An 18045-nucleotide genomic window follows, 5' to 3' on the forward strand; every position below is an offset into this window, starting at 1 on the left:
AAAGGGAGCGGCAGAACCAGCACGAGACCGGTAACAGCCGAAACTCGGGCCCGGACCCGCCGAAGGACCCCACCCATGCAAGGGCGGGACGCCCGCACCCACAGGCCGGAGGACACAACGGACCCCGGCAGAGGGAGGGAGTCCGGAGACACGCGTAGAGACCGCACCCGAGAAAAAACCCCGGGAACCACCACCGCCGCCAGCGGAGGTAAAACCAAGCCCAACAAGGAACGAAGCACGAACTAGCGTGACCTCCCTGTGCCGGACTTCACAGATGCGCCACACGATACAATAATCGCGAACAACACTCCAGCAAGGGCACAAGGCGTTTGTACAAAAGCCACCGATTCATAACATAAGTATTAGTAAAGTGCCCATTCACCATCCGGGCATCTTGGCGCTGAATAACCGATGATTGTCGTTACCCAACTCAACGGAAATAATATCATCGACCTCAGACGGAAGAAAGGCTGAGTGGACCAGCCGGTCCTGGAACCTGGGTCCATGAGGTCAAACCCCAGCACCCTGCAGAAGGCCCAATAATCCCCTGCCAGGGTCTGATTCGCTAACCCATGAGCCACAGCTCCACCGCTGCAGAATGGGATATCACGAGGGGAACACTCGAGACCGGCGCAACCCGACGGCCCAGGGCATGTCCCCCAGGGCGCCAGAAAAGGAACACGGACCACAGGAACTGTCCCCACGCAGAACCGCGCCTCATCAGAGCGCGCAAGATAAGCACAGGTAAACTGTGAATGAGACACAGTCACCGGCCGTATGGCTGCACGTAGCCACATAGTGTTGTACGCTCACAGCCAGGGATTTACAGGGTCGAAAAAAAACGTAGTGAAAATCTCCACTAGGGAAACCTCTACAGCATTGGCAGGATTCGAACCCTGGCCTGTGAGGGCCCTCACCGAAGGCACAAGACTCCTTTTGAGTAAGAGCTCCATTCAATGAAATGGAGCACCGGACCCGCCGAGAAGGAGACAGACGCGCTGCCCACCATCCCAGCACGCCGTCCGCTGCGGCAGCCGCAGAAAACCGCACACGACCGATGACGGTAATCATCGGACGCACCTGGTGGCAAAAAACCCCGCCCCCGAGAGGTGGGAGGCGCCCGGAGCCAACCACAGCGCGGCAACCCGCCGCGGCCCGTAGGGCTGCCACAATCCAAGAAGGGAAGCGGAGGCGAGACTCGGCCGCGACCAGCGTCCCGGGCCTGCAGGAGGGGAGCACCCGGCCCGGACAGCAGAGCCCCCGAGGACCCGCCGTCAAAAAGGTAGGTAGGACCGAGCTCGCCCCCCCCCCCCCAAACCACTGTAGTGTACCTGAGGGACTCCCAGGCTAGAAGGCGGACATGCGGCCTCCTTACCAGCAGCGCGCCCACCGGACACAACGCTCCGCAGAAGCGCCGCAGAGCCAGGCAAGGCTCCAGCACGCCTCGCACCCATAAACAATGTGGATGTATAAGCAATGCGCTCGATGCGTCTAACGTGCACCGGGAGAAAGTGACTTTCAAACGCAGGCAGTGTCACAGCGCCATCTGCTGCCTGAGGTTCTTTAAAAAACTTGGCGCAAACCCCTGGCGCACCTTCCATTTAAAAAAATGAAATATGAGTCTCCGGACTCGTCTTCCTCAGCGCCAAATCTCATAAGAGCAATCACATTTATGACCATACAGAAAGCTCTAGAGAGTACGTCCTAAATCAGTGACAGATAGAGAACTCACTTATTAGAAGTGATCCGTCTCCGTGGGGCAGACAAATGTAAACACTCCCACCTTTGAGACGGCTGAAACTTTAGGCGAGAGTCAGCGCCCATCTCCACAACTCGTGGCATGTAGTCAGAGCGCAATTCCAGGCGCATATCTAAACAGGGGAGCCAGGAACACAAGAAACACCTCTATTTAAGGGGTGTTACAACCACCAGCATGTACCACACACAGGAGGATGCGCAGAACCCAAAAAGCCCACCGAAAGGCTAGGGCCCAACAGTAACGACCGGGGGAGACACAGGAATGTACAGCCACTCCACCCCCCCGGCCGCCCCCCCCCCCTGTAGACCCATGGCACGCTACAGCAGCACCTAACCGGCCCCACAGGACCGGGGGAAGGAAGAGGGGGGGGGAATTATTAGGCATAAGGCACCAGAGACCGCTAGAGCAGGTCCACACCCTAAAACCCCAGGGCCAGCTCACCCCGGCCCATCTTACCTGAACAGTGCTCTGGAGCGAATCGTGCAGAACAAAAAAAACAGGCTGATTGGTTGGGCCGGCCCGCCTCTTATAGAGGTCAGGTGGGACTGGTCGGCCATGTTGGGAGGGGGTGGGAGGTGGTTTCTTTTTGCTTTGGAGGGTTCTGTTGTGGAGCTAAAGCTCACTATGTAACTCAGGGGGCGAGGAAGACTAACGAGGAGGTAATGACTCACACCCTTAAAGTGTAAGACTGGAAGGGTTCCTTCTGATGGAGGAAGTGAGCACTTTATATTCCATTTCTCCTGAGAGGGACCTGCTACCACTTCTAGAAGGGCTTCTCTCTTCTCACCTGTCTCAGGAAGGATCGGCATTCTGAAATGAGTCTCCGGAGGAGTGATCTGAAACTTGAAATGGTACCCAACCAATACCACATCCAGCATTTGTATTTGTTAAGTGCAACATTCATCCCATAGGATATTACAGCGCTGGTAAAGCTATGGCCTGAAAGGAGGATGGTGTGATACTGGGGGCATCTGCAAAAAAGGGAGCCTTAGTGATAGGCTACGAAATGTCGACAATGATAACCTAGGGAACAGATGTGTTTTCAGCTTCTTTCTAAATGACATGTAGTCGTCAGTAAGGGAAAGGTCTAAGGAAGTTCATTCTAGTGAGCGGCCGCCAGATGAGAGAAAGAGCGGCCCCCTGCTCTAGCTTTCTTAATGCGTCTGGTTTTTGCTAGAACATGATGACAGGACCCTCAGTTTTGATGCGGGGGCATAACATTCAATTTGATCTTGCAGGATTCTGGGGCCACGCTTATGTAGTGCTTTGTGTGCCTAGCCCAGGAGCTTGAATTTGGCTCTTTGGCGCACGGGCAGCCAATGGAGCTCTCTCAAACATTCTGATGCCGAGCTGTATTATTTTTGTCTCATACATTCGGATGCCGAGCTGTATTATTTTTGTTACAAACAAGCTTGGCAGATGCATTCTGAACTACCCGCAAACGAGAGAAAAGGTAGTCTGCCATGCCCACATAGAGCGCATTCCCATAATCCAATTTACTTGAGAGTAAAGCCTGGAAGATGGTTCTCCTACAGTTCAGGGGGATCCATAGGAAGAGTCGTCTTAATAGCTTCAGTATAGCAAAGCTTCTTCCATACAGAACTCAGACTTGACCCTGCATGGCTAATGCATCCACTGGTCTCTCATAGTCTTTGACTAGTGGGTGAATATGAAAAACCATGCTCCAACCTGAGTGCTTAGAATGTTAGCATTATAAGATTTTTGGGACTGGCTGGAGCACTGAATCGGGATTTGTTATTGGAGTTGTCTACTTTAAGGAGTTATTTAAAGAATGATCGCTGCTGAACCTGCTGTTGTTGATGAGGTAGATGTGGAAACACAAAGAAGCTTGATTTAGAGGCCTGTGCTTTGAAGGATTACAGCTACTTTTTTGTCTTCGGCTGATTGTTTTGTTTTTGTCAGCAACTGATCTGCTTGACAGAAAATTGCTTCCTGCATTTCAAGTTGTTCAACAGCATTTTACAACATCCACTTTGGGTGCGGCAGCTCCATTGTTGTTTTCTATATCAAGGGCACAGGGTTTTACTACCTATAAGTAATACAGCCTGACAAAGAAGAAACCAGAATAACAAGAATTTGTGTGTGGCTGCTGCAGGCAACCAGTTTTTCTGTTTTTACAGACCTATGGCCCAGGTTTTCAAAGGATTACGCTTCCCTTGCGTCATGCAAGGTGGTGCAAGAGCAATGCACTCCTTGAGTCAGATATACCAAGCCACCTTGTGTCCCCATGCGTTGCATGGTAAATTTGGAGTAATGCAGAGCAGCGTAGCCTTGCACTACGCTGCGCGGTGGATGCATTATATGGGTGCAGTGTGGATGTTTCCACGCATCCACTCATGCTTATTGATGCATTCCCAGATTTACCAACTGGGAATGCGTCAGAATTGTATGGCTTTCTGATAGAGGCACAACAAAGGGAAATATATTTATTTCTCCTTCGTTATTTCCTCTTTCTAAGTGTATTGCATTCCCCAGCACACTTAGAAAGATGAAAACGCCTTTAAGAATTATTGGTGACCCTTCCTGCACAATAGCAATCCTGCCTGCATAGCAGTTACCCTTACCCCATGGCACAAGGGTGGCTATCAATCAATCATTCAATCATAACACTTGTATAGCGCGCTACTCGCCCGGAAGGGTCTCAAGGCGCTTGGGGGAAGGGGTCCGCTACTGCTCGAACAGCCAGGTCTTGAGTTGTCTCCTGAAGGCGAGGTGGTCCTGGGTCAGCCGAAGGTGGATGGGGAGGGAGTTCCATGTCTTGGCCGCCAGGTAGGAGAAGGATCTGCCTCCGGCGGTGGCTCTTCGGATGCGTGGTATGGCGGCGAGGGCGAGGCTAGTAGACCATAGCTGGCGGGTGGGCATGTAGAAGGTCAGGCGGTTGTTGAGGTACTTGGGGCCCAGGTCGTGGAGAGACTTGTGTGCGTGGGTGAGGAGCCTGAACGTGATCCTCTTGTTTACGGGGAGCCAGTGCAGGTCCCTCAGGTGGCCGGAGATGTGGCTGCGTCAGGGGATGTCCAGGATGAGTCGGACGGAGGCGTTCTGGATGCGTTGGAGTCTTTTCTGTAGCTTGGCTGCGGTTCCGGCGTAGAGGGTGTTTCCGTAGTCCAGCCGGCTGGTGACGAGGGCCTGGGTGACCGTCTTCCTGGTTTCGGTCGGGATCCATCGGAAGATCTTGCGAAGCATGCGAAGGGTGTGAAATCATGATGAGGAGACAGTGTTGACTTGTCTGGTCATCGAGAGGGAGTAGTCCAGGATGAAGCCCAGGTTGCGTGCGTGGTCTGTTGGCTTGGGTTGCGGTGCCCAGGGCTGGGGGCCACCAGGAGTCGTCCTAGGCGGAGGGTGATGGTCCCAGGATGAGGACTTCCGTCTTGTCTGAGTTCAGTTTCAGGCGGCTGTTCTTCATCCACTCGGCGACATCTTTCATCCCTTCGTGTAGGCTGGTTCTGGCGGTGTCGGGGTCTCTGGAGAGGGAGAGGATCAGCTGGGTGTCGTCGGCATAGGAGATGATGTTGAGGTTGTGTTGACGTGCGATGGTAGCAAGAGGTCTCATGTAGACGTTAAAGAGGATGGGGCTGAGTGATGATCCTTGCGGGACACCGCAGATGACTTTGGTGGCCTCGGATCGAAACTGGGGGAGGCGGACTCTCTGTTTTTCCGGCGAGGAACGAGATGATCCACTCCAGTGCCTTCTCTTGGATGCCGGTGTTGCTGAGGCGTTGGACTAGGGTGTGGTGGCAGACAGTGTCGAACGCTGCAGAGAGAGGTCCAGGAGGATGAGTGCCGCTGTTTCCCCGTTGTCGAGCAGGGCTCGGATGTCGTCGGTGGCTGCGATGAGGGCGGTCTCGGTGCTGTGGTTGGCTCTGAAACCGGACTGCGAGGGGTCGAGGGATCCGTTTGTCTCGAGGAATGCGGCAAGCTGTCTGTTGACGATCTTCTCGATGACTTTGGCAGGAAAAGGGAGGAGCGAGATGGGGCGGAAGTTTTTGAGGTCGGTGGGGTCCGCTGTTGGTTTCTTCAGTAGGGCGTTGAGCTCGGCATGCTTCCAGCTCTCCGGGAAGGTGGCAGTGTTGAAGGAGGTGTTGATGACGTCCCGGAGTTGGGGTGCGATGGTGGAGTCGGCCTTGTTGAAGACGTGGTGGGGGCAGGGGTCGGTTGGAGATCCGGAGTGGATGGTGTTCATCGTGCGGGCTGTGTCTTCGGTGGTCACCGTGGTCCAGGTGCAGAGGGTGGCGGTGGGGTGCGTTGGTTCGATGGTTGGGTGCGTGGATGGTGCGCCGAAACTGTTGTGGATGTCGGCAATCTTGCAGTGGAAGAGCGAGGCGAGGGAGTCGCAGAGATCTTGTGAAGGAGTGATGTTGTTGTTGCCGGTGCTGGGGTTGGAGAACTCCTTGACGATGCTGAAGAGTTCCTTGCTGTCGTGGGCGTTGTTGTCCAGTCGCTCCTTCAGTGATTTCTTCATGGTGGTGCGGATGAGCTGGTGGTGCTTGCGGGTGGCGTGCTTGAGGGCGGTCATATTGTCAGTGGTCTGGTCGAGGAGCCAGGCTTTCTCGAGGGTGCGGCAGGTCTTCTTGGAGTCCTTGAGTTCGTCGGTGAACCAGGAAGCCTTCTTGCTTCTGGGTCTGCTGGGAGGGTTCTTCAGTGGTGCGAGGTCATCGGCGCAGGCGGTCAGCCACTGCGTGAAGTTGCGGGCTGCTTCGTTGGGGTCCGTTGTGCTGGCAGGTGGGTTCTGGCTGAGGGAGGTGGTGAGCTGGTCGGCGGTGATCTTGCTTCAGCTCCTGTGAGGAACCTGTTGCGGGTGGTGGTGGGTTGTGGTTTTTCTGAAGCTGAAGTGGACGCAGCTGTGGTCGGTCCAGTGGAGTCCGGTGGAGTGGCTAAAAGTGATGTGCTTGCTGGATGAGAAGACGGGATCAAGCATGTGGCCCGCGTAGTGGGTGGGGGTGTTGACCAGTTGCTTGAGTCCGAGGTTGGCGAGGTTGTCCAGCAGGGCGACGGTGTTGCGGTCCTTGTTGTTCTCCAGGTGGAAGTTGAGGTCCCCTAGGAGGATGTAGTCAGCGGAGGGGAGGGCGTGTGGGCTGATGAAGTCTGTGATGTCTTCGCTGAATTGTGTGCGTGGTCCCGGGGGTCTGTAGATGAGGGTGCCTCTGAGGGTCGTCTTTGGGTCGGTGTGAATCTGGAAGTGGAGGTGCTCAGCGGCGGCGAAGGTGTCGTTGGAGTCAATCGTGATGCGGGTGGTGTTCTTGTGGACGATGGCAATGCCTCCTCCGGTCTGGTTGACGCTGTCCCTCCTGATGATCTTGTACCCGTCTGGGATGGCGATGGCGATGTCGGGGGCTGAGGAGGCGTTCATCCATGTTTCCGTGAGGAAGGCGATGTCTGGTGATGTTGTGTCGAGGAGGTTCCAGAGTTCCACGGCGTGTCTGTGGATGGAGCGGGTGTTGATCAGGATGCACTTGAGGTCGCTGCTGGAGCTTGGCTAGGCGGGCGCGGTGCAGGTTCAGAGGCAGGTGAACTTGCAGGTTCTGCAGGTGAAGGGTCCGTGAATGTGTTTCGGGGCAGCCCGGCAGCAGGTGAGGTTCCGGCCGGCATTGAGTGCGTTGAGGGCAGCGGCGGCGTAGGTCTGTCGGGTCGTCTTGTATCGGTGGGGGCCAGGGGTCCTGGCACTGGGCGCGGTCCAGGCACGGACTGGCGCAGACGGGCTTGCCATTGGCGCGCCTTCGGCGCACAATCGGCGCGCCCGCTGCGTGTGACCGCTGCGCGTCCTGGCGGTCTCCATTTAAGGCTAAGTGGGAGGGAGGAGCAGCTTGGAGGTGGGAGCGGGGAGGACACGGAAGAAAAGGGGGAGGGCCGCGAAATTACGGCGACGGGAAGCGGGGAGCGGGGCTATCACCAGGGGAGGCAATACAGGGTACAGATAACACAAATGAGACAGCAGGGGAAACAGAGGCAAATACCAGGAAAAAAACGAGCAGGAACAAACAGGTAAAAAATCGGCAGATCGTCACGATGAGCAGCAGCGAGGGGGCACACACACAGCTGGGGGGCCGTGCGGAGCGGGGGTGTCCTGAGAACAGGTTACATTGGTGCTAAGCAGCATCTAGTTCACCAGAGCAGGGAAGGAGCAGTAATGCACCTTATGTTGATAGATATGGCGCATTCCTGTCCTCTCCATTTGATGCAGTGCAGCAAGTTATCTTGCTGCATTGCACTGTGTAAAATAATGATGAATCTGTGCCCTAGTTTCTCAGGAGGTTTCTACTTTCCCAATTTGAGATCAGCAGAAAGTAAGGCTGGGGACCCTTTGCATGCAAACGACGAGTGTGCGCCAACTCGGCCAAGCTGTGTAGGCTAGCCACAGATGGAGCTTGCGCAATAATTCTTTAACCCGGCTGAACAGCACGTCACCCCTTGGCATAATGCAAACTTGCTATCAAGTAGTCAATTAGTTGAGGCAGTATTATTGCAATAGTTCTTTAGGTTTTTTTCAAATCAAATATACACTTTTCATTGTATTAAGGAGGGATGAGGTCTATTGGTTAGGCTGTCATCTGTGAAATCAGTTGGCGTGACGCCTAATACTGATTTATCATATTGATCAAATTATCTGAACCTCGACAATCAAATTCTCTCTCTATGTCATCATTCGTTTTATGTGCTAAAAGTGTTACTGTTGTATAGGGGGTGGAGTTACCACCAACTTTTTCCTGGTTTACAAACCTTCTCTAAATTTGCAGCATCGGTATACGTGTTGCAACAAAATTAGTGCACATTTTAAGGTCTGGCATCAGTCTCTACCTTTTGACTTTACTGAATTTAAATGTATAATATACTTACTTATAGGGGCCTTTAACAAGCCGATTTCCACTATTGGTCTGTTGAAGCGTCACTCAAAATGTTCTTACACCCTCTACAGCATACTGCAAGGGGCATTGGGTCAGCACTGTGTCAGCAACTATTATTATTAGCAAACATTATAAGCTGGAATTAATTAAGGCGCCTGCCTTGCCATGGCACACAGCGTCTGGACTCCCACTGGGTAACAACGATCTACATCTAATCGGTTCTGTAATTCACACTGTTGTTCACAAGCAGCCGAGGCAGCCGTGTTCAGTGGCACTGGCACTTACTTTTCAAGAGCCATGAAAAATAAATAATAGCGCACAAAGTTACACAATAACGATGCATAAGTATATCCCATGCAATGGCACAGAAGCAAACACTATTTCAAAGTCAGCAAATATTTATGTTCGAGGTTATTCTCTAGAACTGACTTAAAACATGACAGAAGGTAAGCATAGACCATGTACCTGCGTGTGCAGTTTAAGAAGACAACACACCCACATGTATGGTATCTTTGTTGTCCACTGCTGCAAGCTGCCTCCTCTATAAACCGGCTCAGCTGTCCAGCATTGAAATGCCACTTAGGGCCATATGTATCAAGCCTTTTGCGAATCGCAGAGGCCGCACTTCGCCGTGTTTCGGCCCTTGCGAATCGCAAAAGGCCTTTTTGCATGTTTTGGTATGTATGAAATCTTCGCAAAATAAGGAATAGCAAAGATTTGCGATTCCTTATTTTGCCATAGCATTTAAGGAATCGCAATTTTGCGATTCCTTAAATGCTATGTATGTAGCATTTTTGGGCTGCGAATTATGGTTAAGAATTCGCAAATTACCACCAACTTGTAGTTGATGGTAACTTGCGAATTCTTCAAAAAATGCACAATTTGGCATTTTTGAAGGTGGCATGTGATGCACACACATGCCCATAGGGCATGTATGTGCGCCATATGCACACTCATGTACATTTCAGGGGTGCAGCAGGGTGTCTTCGAGTCACCCCTGCACCCTTGAAATAATTCTCAAATTGCGATTAGCAAATTGCGAATTCGCAATTATGCGAATTCGCAAATAAGGAAGATTAAGGAATCGCAAAAGAAAAGCGAATTTCTTCATACATACCATTTTGCGATTCCTAAATAGCGATTCCTTAAAAATCGCTATTTAGGAATCGCAAAACGGTTTGTTGATACATATGGCCCTATATCATAAAAGATGGGAGTGCAAATCTCCAGCCATAGTAAATGTCTGTTATCTTGCTATAAGAAAAGCACTGATTGTTCCAGTTCTGAAAACTCTCCAACAAATGTGAAGTCCACTTTTTCTGACAACCAACACAAATAACAAATATCTACTGAAGATGGCACAGTTCCTTAGGCTAGTGATACAGAAACTGTAAAAGCGAGAAATGTCCCACCTGCAAAATATGTTTTATTTTTATTGTTTTATTTGTTTGATATTGTACCAACAAGGCAACACAAACATTACACATTAATATATCAAACAATTTAAACCCTCCAAAATGGATTATATACGTTTTGATACCTAAAACACATTACATTAAAAGAGACAATTCATTCTACTTATATACCAAAAACGTCTAAATAACACACAAAACAATTCCCTAAAAACACAAAAAGTACACAACATTATTAAATATTGTTTCTCATATATATAGCCTAATTAAAGGGTATATAAATCAGTCGGATATTTCTTTTTATAAAAACATACCAGTAAATGCATTTAACTGTTCCGATATAATAGATTCAAATGTCCCTATACCATAACATATTGTCGCAACCTAAGATTTTTTTTTCAAAAGGTCTTAAATGCAGCAAACCATTAAAGGTCTAAAAATCTAGAGTAACAGATTTTTCGTATCTCTCTCAAAGGCTGCACAAAAAACTAAAAAGTGAGCGAGTGTCAGTGGGAAATATTTACAAAAATGGCAAAGAGAAATAGCCACACTATTCTGATTAGTCAGTCTCCACTGAATTAAGGATGGCATCTGTCCAAGCCTAGATAAACACATCACAAGTGCGATGGCCAATGATAGAAGGCTACTCGGAGCCTCTATCGAGTAATTTCTAAAACGATCTCAGAAGACTATCCCTCAGCATCACAGAGAAAATTACCTCAATCCTAGAGTGGCAATAAAATTGGATAAGGAGGCCTCACCCACTAGTTGTGGCATGCTTCCTCATTGGCAACCTCATCACAACCTGGTAAGATGACACTATCAGGGCAAAATAAACATCATTAAGAGGAAGTTCATAAAAAATAAAAATCCAGATAATCTAAAAATACCTTTAGGTAGGCCCAGAGTAATGCCTTTATTCGTGGGTACCCAAGGTACAGCTAAAACCAATGACCGGTGATGGTACACAGGTACAATAACCCACATATCCTAATGAGCCAACATGTTTCTGCCCAAATACATGCCTGTACTGGTCAGGAGCACTCGTCAGGACCAAACAGAGATCCCTATCTCTATTACTTGCACTAAATTAGTATGGAAAAATGGGAGAGTTGTCAAACCATGAGCCCTCCCTTGACAACTCATGTGATCATGGTCCCCGAAATAAGGATAAAATATAAACAATATTACATCGGAATTCATTGGACAGTCTTGTCTGGGCACTAAAGTGATTGATCACATGCACAGTGATAATAAAGTCATAACATATATGCAACATATTTTTTTTTCATGACACTGCATTGCAAACAGGAGAAATACTCGTGTAGGGTGAATACATTCTTGAACCTAATAGATCTGCTGCTCACCCTGACTCTGGGGAACTACAGCTACAAGGTCTGGAAAGGGGGGGGGGGTTATCCTATGTAGCCACTTACTATAATCTCATTAAACGGTAATGAGATAAGACGGATAATGTAAAACAATACTGTTGAGATTGCTACCCTTCTTTTCTACAAAGAAATTTTGCTTTTGGAATCATCATACTTAGTTAAATGTATTATTCAACCACCGTTCTGCTCTTTGTACAAGGAACTTTGTGTCCAACAGATGCTATTACATATTTGTGTTTCATTCCCTCCCCACCCCCACCGATCTTAGGAAGTGGGAACTAAGAAGGAATTATAGGGAGTTCAATAACGAGACACTTGCCCCATTAATGACCAGATCGAGGCCTCTCGTTTTGAGGGATACTAATTCCGCTGCCCTCGAATTTTCCCACTCCATCTCGGGAGCAGTGAATATCCTGGCCCCTGCTAAACAGCACTACTCAGCCAGAAAGAGACCTTCGGCACCCTGGTTTTCCGACTCCCTCAGGCTGCAAAGGCAGGGCTGCAGAAAACAGGAGAGGTTTTGGCGGGTTCATCTCGATCGCGAGGAGAAAGAAATACACAAACGTCTCCTTAAAGAATATAAACTGGCTATAATTGATGAAAAGAAGGCTCATTTTGTTAATCTGACGGCCTCCCTCAACTCTCCCAGAGACTTGTTTAGGATTGTAGACTCCCTCTCCGTCCCTCAGACAATGGACCCCATAGTGGGATCTCAGGAGCTTTATGATAAGATCTCTACTTTCTTTCACACTAAAATAGTAGATATTTATAAATCACTAGAATCACTCAACCTTGAATTGGGTGTTCCCTCTCTCCTTGCCCCTCCCACACCTGATTGTCGGGCGAATGAACGCTCCCCAGCCTCCTTAACTTCCCTCTTCTTACCTTGGAAAGGATTAACCTGCTCCTTGATAAAACCAAATCCGGTTCCCCTTTGGACCCCTGCCCTCTTAAGATACTTAAGAAGTGTAGGGAGGTGGTTATCCCTCCCCTTTTAGAGGTGATGAACCTAGCAATCATGGAAGGAACTTTCCCTCTCTCTTGGAATATGGCAGTTGTTAAACCTCAACTGAAAAAGGCCACATTGGGGTTTTGAAGAACATCTGCCCAATATCTCTGTTACCCGCACCAGCAAAAATACTTGAGTCACACCTTAACCATCACTTAAGCTCCTTCTTGGATGTCTCCAGTTTGCTGGACTCATCTCAACACGGCTTTCGAAGAGCTCACAGCACTGAGTCTGCCCTTACGGTGGTCATCAATAACATCCCCTCGGAGGTCGACATGGGCCAGACCACTCTTTTGGTCCTGCTCGACCTTATGGCAGCTTTCAACACCTTGTCTCTCTCTGTCTTGGTCGCACGTCTCAGGGAGATTGGTGTTGGAGGTTGAGCTTTAAGCCTCCTGACCTCTTTCCTTAATCAAAGATAACAGAGGGTGAAGCTGGGCGATTTACTCTCCCCTTCCAAACCTGTGCAGTGTGGGGTCCCCCAGGGATCTTCCCTAAGCCCCACACTTTTTAACATCTATGTGGCCCCACTCGCCAGGTTATTAAGATCTTTTGGGTTAGAGGTACTGTCATACGCTGACGACACCCAAATCATGGTCTCCCTCTCTCAATCGGTGAGTACCTCCGCTCTTAACTTCAGGAACTGCATGGATGCAGTCTCTCAATGGATGATTCAGAGCTCCCTGAAGTTAAACGGAGAGAAGAATGAAGTTCTGATCTTCGGGGGTAACCAGGACATCTGGCCGAGTGACTGGTGGCCGCCGTCCCTCGGGGTGTGTCCCCTTCCCTCTCAATCTGCCAGGAACCTGGGTGTGCTGATAGATACCACGCTCTCCTTCGACCGTCAGGTCAGTAGGACGGTTCCACCTGCTGTGGTATCATCAGGATCTTGAGAAAGATCGCTCACTACCTCTCTCCTGAAGCCCGGAAGCAAGTCACTGTGGCTCTAGTCTCCTCGAGACTCGATTACTGTAATGCACTTTACTCAGGCATCAATAAGAATCTTATTCAGTGCTTACAGATAGTGCAAAATGCAGCGGCCAGGCTGGTTCTTAATCTTCCTAGACTCTCCTCCGCCTCCTTGGCCAGGAAGAACCTGCATTGGCTGCCCATCCAGCCTAGGATCTCATTTAAGATCCTTTGTCTTGCCCATGGGGCCCTGTATGGCTCAGGCTCAGAGGGCATTAGGTCCCTCTTACACCCTTACTCTCCCAGTAGAGCTCTCCGCTCTTCTAATAAAAACCTCCTGTCAGTCCCTCGCTTTCTCAAAGTAAGGTGGGGAGGGAGAGCCTTTTCCTCCCTGGCGCCCAGGCTGTGGAACACTCTTCCCCTTGATTTGGCAGGACAACCCTCTATTATGCTCTTTCGTAAAGCATTAAAAACATGGCTCTTTGTAGAGGCCTATCCGTAGTCCTGCACTAGAAGAATTCCAAGCTGTACGACCTTTAGGCGCCTTGATGCCCTTGGGCTAAGTCGTGCATTACAAGACAAAAAAAACAAAATCCTCTTATCACGATTATCACCATCAACGTAACAGGGAGGATAAATAACACTGTATATATGCCCAACACAATATTGATAGGCAGACAAGCACCTAGCCTGTCCTCAGTCCCACAAAAGCAAAACATATGTACATCAGGCAGCCATCCCTGTAAACATGTTGTAGTGGAGTAATTATCGTACAGATGTCATAATTTCAAGCATTCTTTTCGGGAGCGTTCCCGGTATCACTGTTGGCAGTGGTAGTACTCTCTTTCGCACATCCCTCCTGGACATTCACTCATTATTGATACTAGAATACTAGGGACATTTGTTTCTGAATGTTTATCTCAATCCATATAGTGCAAAAGGACCATTACACAAAGAGGTTGAAAAAGAACTTACTTCGCCAAGAGAAATATCAGCGAGAAACCTAACTTGTGTCCATCACCCAGTTACTCATGACCGGGATAGTGAGCCTGTATCGTTAAATGGCAAAAATCTGCATCTTCTCTCATTGTATGAATACAGGCTTGCAGGGCCTATTTTCCTTTTGCACGCAACTGTTCATAATTGTGAAATTGGATTTAAAGTACTACCTTCTTTCCGATTTTCATATACTGAATGTATCCAGGTTGTTTTTGATCTTGATTTCAAAGATCTGCATCTGGCATCATCGACCCTCCGTACGTCGGCAGGGTTGATGGGATACGTAGTTTCCTCTGTGGGCAATCACTATCGCCGAACGAGTTGGATACACTCAAAAGCGAATCCAGAAGTTGCAGGTAGAGTAAGGCTGGTCGCACTTGATAAAAATCCAGAGGAGCAAAAGGGAGGCGAATATACTTTAATTTTAAGGCTGACCAGTTAGGGCACATAAAAACAATATGCCAAGTGTCTAGTGCAGAAATCATGTCAGTTGTTCAAAAAGGACAGTCTAATGGCTTATGCCACCCCATCAGCAGCTGTGGAAACAGATTTAAATGGAAGTTAGCAGTCTTCTATGATGAGCGGTCATGTACAAGGTTAAGTACATTTCCATTTTATTCATGGATTTCACCATCATAAAGTGCTTGTAACTATATTTGGATTGAGCTACTTATAGCCTAACCTCGCAAGTAGTTAATCTAAAAGCCTCTTTCACTTAACCTATGTCCGATTTACTAATCAGCTCTGGTATACTGAATAGGGCAGGGCGGGAGCACGCGGGTGCTGTGGAGTTAACAAAAAACTGAAATTCCGCAGAGTTCCAAGTGTGGGCAGAGTAAGGGGGATTCACTTTCATTCAAACTTCGGGAACATTTCTGCCATAGCATACCATGTTGTGAGGAATAGCCTCAGTGTTGCAGTGAACGTGTGAAATAACCTGGTATTGGACAAGGGACAACTCCTGCTTTGGGATTGGCTGACTGATCCCTCACTATAATTTAATTGGCTAGTGGGTGTCAAACACTGTAAAGTGTTTTTTGATTCACTAGAGGGCCGCTTGCTAGTTGTCACGTAGCCCCGACAAACTCCACTCCATGGCACGTGCCGAAGTTTTTGCCAAACTTCACGCTCCAAGCGGAGCGTGGAGTAGAAAAACTCCAGTGGTGGAACAGAGTTTACACCCACCCCTAGTACTGAACAACTGAGGTTTACCAAACACCCCCAGGGTTGTCTTAATGTAACTTAACCATGATATGCGATGACTTAGTACCAAATACATGCAATGAATCACAATCCTTCTGTTAAATTCCAATTCACCCTAAGCCATATAGAGAGCCAAAAAAGTTTGGGCGAATTAGAATGAAATCCATTATAAACTTTGCTCCCATTTCTTCATGAACAATTTCCTTTGGGATTGGGACACTCTGGAGAATTCTTGATAGTAAATATAAGTAATTCCTACTCATTTTAGCTGTATGTTTCAAGAGCTGATTGCTGTCGTTGTTCAGAGCCCGCTTTATTGCTCTCTCAACATGATGATGAGAATGATGAGGATAATTCTTCCCTAAAAGATTTTAAGAATTTTTTTTTGCATGTGCTTTGTAGTCCTGGACTGCAGTGCCATAGCGTCTAATTCATAAAAATTGCCCCACAGGAAGGTTTCCTCTAAGAGAACGTGGGTGAAAGTTTTCAAACCACAGAAGATTGCTTTTATCAGTAGGTCTGTAAATTGCTTATGTTTTTAGACTTCCATCCTCCACATGGATCATAACATCAAGAAAAGAAGACCCCTTTTTCCATTGTGATAAAAAATTTACAAAAGGGTTCAAGCGAATTAAGCCAATTCATGAAACATGTTGCCCCTAGTTCATTGCCATGCCAGATTTGCAGAATTTCATCTTTGTATTGTTTCCAAAGCTTTGTGTGCTTCTTAAAGGGATTTGAAGTATGAAAAATGTACTCAGTATCAAAGGCATGTACATAAAGACATGCCGAACTTGGTGTATAAGTACTGCCCATAAACATCCCATGTACCTGAATAAAGAATTCTCCTTCATCTTAAAAGTAATTCCATGTGTTGAACTTCAACTGAGCCAAAATATCACAAACTTCAATCTGCTTCAGAGGGCTCAACCCCAGACTACCTAGATGTAATGAATAAATGGGCCCTCTGCATTATCTCTTGGCCCTCTGCACAGGCCAGGAGGTGACCCTGACAATGGAAGTCCTCATTGGAGTATGTTAAAAAGAAATTGAGGAATATCTGTCTCAAATATACCCAATTTATCTACTTACACCAAACTTACTTTACTCTCCTGAAGACCTATTGCATGTCCCCAGGGATAGAACCTAAGCTGACATTTACCATGTGATGTGGTTTTGCCTGGAGGTCGCTAATAAAGAGTTGACATTTAGTGGCTTATATTGCTTTTAGTTTAATCAATATATGTGCATAGCTCATTATCCTCGCCTGCTGGCCCCGGGTTGCTTTCTTGCTCTATATTACTGAAAATCCTCAACCTGCAGTCAGAGTCCCTCTCAGTCTCTGATGCCCCATCCACTTGAGGACAATTGCTTAGCACTGCTGACCTCCCCTTCTCAACCCCCCCATCAGGGGGCGTTTCTCCCCACTTCATGTAAATGGGTACTTCCAAAGACCTTTTCCAGCAGTGCCCCTTCCTGAGCTGTGCCTAGCCTTTTCTCCCTTTGTTGAGTGCATGGGTCCTGGAGTCTTGCGGAGTGATAGCCTGCTTGGGGACACTCTCCTATATTTGCTCAATTGTGTATCTATGCTTCTCTTGATGAAACGTTGTCACCACCATCAATGCATGTTTGAACTGTTATGCAAAAAAAACATAAGGCAAAGGTAACACATTGTGGTCTTATCAAGGCCTTCCTCTGACCACCATCCTGCTTGCCACCCCAAGCTTAAAAACATTTTCCCATATTGACTGTCACTTACTCACAGCCTCCATTTTGAAATGGAGTTACCAAATATCACTCATATATAGTATATATTGGAAAAAACAATAATGTTCTAACTTCTGAACATTGCTACATGCAATTTTTAGAACCATAACTAATTACATTCTTTTTTTTTTCTTCTGTGCTGAGTCAAAAACTATTTTTCATTAATTAATATTTATACTTATGCCAACCTATTTCATGTGGACATTCTGTCATATCACTCTAATTGTACAATATTGATAATAAAATGTCACAATACTGAATAATAATACAATGCATTTCTTTTACGTATGTAGGATAACCTGGCCCATTTTTCTGAACAAAATAAATTACTATCAAACATATATATTTGTTTAATTTATTTGGCATATCCCTCTCCATTGTTGCTTTTGTCTGTCTACATTTATTTCGATTACAGTTTTTAACCCTAATTCATCTAAATGAAAGAAACTGTGATTAACAATTGATTGATGTATAAGCAAAAGAGATTAGAGACTCTGATGACAGAGAATGAATTGATCCATTATTCTGCAACTTATTTATTTATTTATTTATTTATTTATTTATTCCATTTGTATGGCGCAACAGCTACCCTGAGGGTTTCCCGGCGCCTTGGATCATAACTGTTCCATAGGGTCATAGGTTCAGGTGTCATTCTTGGTTAAAAAGCCATGCTTTAACTCCTTTCCTAAATTTCATGTAGTTCGTTTCCAGGCGAAGAGTGAGCGGGATTGAGTTC

At 47.6% G+C, this 18045-nt stretch overlaps 1 protein-coding gene across 2 annotated transcripts in view; it reads left to right on the forward strand.

Annotated features, from left to right (window-relative positions):
- The window catches only part of SLC47A1 (solute carrier family 47 member 1), a 721842-nt gene that overhangs the window by 292812 nt on the left and 410985 nt on the right, over positions 1–18045 (forward strand). The window lies entirely within an intron of this gene.

Source organism: Lissotriton vulgaris, chromosome 2_1 (genome assembly GCF_964263255.1).
Source record: "Lissotriton vulgaris chromosome 2_1, aLisVul1.2, whole genome shotgun sequence".
Classification (NCBI taxonomy): domain Eukaryota; kingdom Metazoa; phylum Chordata; class Amphibia; order Caudata; family Salamandridae; genus Lissotriton; species Lissotriton vulgaris.